General features: G+C 48.3%; 1 non-coding gene across 1 annotated transcript; it reads left to right on the top strand.

The window, feature by feature from the left end:
- The first annotated feature begins 267 nt into the window (after window positions 1–267).
- On the top strand, window positions 268–450 carry LOC140407733 (U2 spliceosomal RNA). Its single transcript, XR_011939772.1, has one exon. It is a non-coding gene; the product is annotated as a U2 spliceosomal RNA (small nuclear RNA).
- The last annotated feature ends 2007 nt before the right edge of the window (window positions 451–2457 follow it).

Genomic DNA, 2457 nt, shown 5'->3' with positions numbered 1-2457 from the left:
TGTAAGGTTTTTCCAGCAAATGTACACCGAGGGGCGGGTAACAGTGTAAAGCCCCTCGGTCTGGGCAACCAACACTCCAATGTATAAAACAAACATGCCACTGTAAATATTTAAGAAGGAATTGTAATGTAAAGAGTGATATGTGTACGACAATATCAAAATTGAATGAAAGAAAGTCAAGGCAACATGTAACCCTGCCGGAAATGTACAGTCAAGACAATTTGAAATGTTTCTGTAATGCTCATGATAAATTTTTATGAATAAAGTATATTTTTTTGAAAAAAAAAAAAAAAAAAATCTGTTCTTATCAGTTTAATATCTGATACGTCCCTTATCTGGGGACCATATATTAAATTGATTTTTGGAGCAGGGAGATGGAATAGGGGCTTGCTCCGTCCACTCCACGCATCGACCTGGTATTGCAGTCTCTCCAGGAACGGTGCACACCACCCCTTTATGGGGAATTTCAAAGTCAAAAAACAGCTCAAACACATACAAATATACACTTTATTCACATTTCTTTCATCACACAACAAAACGCTTCGTCAAGTGGCTGCTGCTACTCAGCTTCTACGGGGTGTGATGAAGGATGACGAAAGGCCTCATCTTACAAGCACAAGGGGGAAAGCAAACAAATTCAAAATTGACCACCCATTTCACTGCAAAATCCTACCAACTGTCCTGGCTTGACACAATTCACACCTCTCAAACCTGGGGTTACCCCATCTCTGGATCTGTAAAGATTTAATCACCTGCTAATGCTCGCATTCCAAGCATTGTCTGGCATCTTTGAATCTGTCTATATATATGTTTCTGGAGCATACCTCTTCATTCACCTGAGGAAGGAGCAGCGCTCCGAAAGCTAGTGACATTGAAACAAACCTGTTGGACTTTAACCTGGTGTTGTAAGACTTCGTACTGTGCTCACCCCAGTCCAACGCCGGCATCTCCACATCATTTCACTGTTGAATGTGGATTACTCCGCTTCTCGGCCTTTTGGCTAAGATCAAGTGTAGTCTCATTTGATCGAGGGAAGCTGAGGATTTCGATGACGATCGTGGATTGGAGAACTCGGAGGGATTGAAGTCGTCAAAGAAGAAACGTTTGGAGCTTGGCTGCTATTGGTGGATCTACATGCTGGCCTAAACCTCGGGTTTAGGCCTAACGCCGATACAGTTTCACACCCAACGTACGAGCTATGGATGCAGCTGCATCCCGACCACCAGGCTGGGGCGTGCGAAACACTGTCCGAGTCACAGTGAAGAAAACGGATGGAGAGTCACCTTTGGACCGGAAACACTTCGTGAAGAAGGTGCTGCTCGAGTGCTGTGGGTTTAAAGCAACAGAGATCTTCTGCTTGCAAAACTTCCCCAAGAATGGTTTCTTTGATGTCACCTTCAAGAGCGTCGCAGCGTGCATCAAATTTTTGAACGTCTTCAAGGAGAAAGGTAACCAGAGTCCCTTGTCGATCCTGACTGCGGAACCTCTGTTTACGCTACCGGCACAGCGAAATCGGGTTGTTACACTGCACACGTACAACCCCCACGTCCCTGTATCTGATGTGCTCACGTTCCTCGCCAGGTACGCTGAGCTGAAAAGTGACAGCGTGCAAGTGAAAGACACCTTCGGCATCTGGACAAGTGAGCACCAGGTCAAGGTGACCCTAAGAACGGACAGCAACGGAGCCATCCTGCATCCCCCCTCCAATTTCGCTATTGGAGTAAATCGTGGCTACCTCTACTACGTGGGACAGCCACGTGTATGCCACACCTGTGGCAAAACGGGGCATGTTGCCGCAAACTGCAGTGTGACCTTCTGCAAGAACTGCAGGCAGGAGGGACACATGACTAAGGACTGCAAAGAAGACAAGTGCTGCAACCTGTGTGGGGAGGCCGGCCATCTTTACAGGGCCTGCCCGAAACGCGGGGCAACATACGCTGAAATCATCAGCAGCGGAGTTAAAAAGGCGACCAGAGAGGAGGTGCATACACCCTCCACCGAAAAAGACACCACGGCTCAGAATGAGGAAAAGCAACAAAAGGGCCCCCAACAAAAAGAAGAGGGCCCAGCACCTCCTGACAACCCAACCCCAGCCCCATCTGATGAGGAACACTCAATGGAAGAGGAAGAGGATGGGACAAAGAATAAAGAGCCCTGGGAAACAGTGAACAGGGACAAACGAAAGCGGAAACAAAAAAACAAACTGAAGAACCCCCCGAGGGGTAGTGGCAAAAAGCGACACCTCTCAGCCGGCGCACTTAGCGCCGACACCTCATCCGATGAGGGAAAACAGGACAAGAATCGGCCTCAAATAAAGAGGCAAAGCACCAACGTGGAACGGAAGGCACAGACCCCCCAGACCACCGACCGGGAAGGAAACAAGGTCACAGACCAACCCCCGATAGTAACGAGCAGCAACAACCCAGGTGAAGACCGGCCTGCAACCCCAACACCTAC

Source organism: Scyliorhinus torazame, unplaced genomic scaffold (genome assembly GCF_047496885.1).
Source record: "Scyliorhinus torazame isolate Kashiwa2021f unplaced genomic scaffold, sScyTor2.1 scaffold_1908, whole genome shotgun sequence".
Taxonomy (NCBI): Eukaryota; Metazoa; Chordata; class Chondrichthyes; order Carcharhiniformes; family Scyliorhinidae; genus Scyliorhinus; species Scyliorhinus torazame.
Note: the sequence above shows the minus strand (reverse complement) of the source record. Positions and strands in the feature narration are given on the sequence as shown.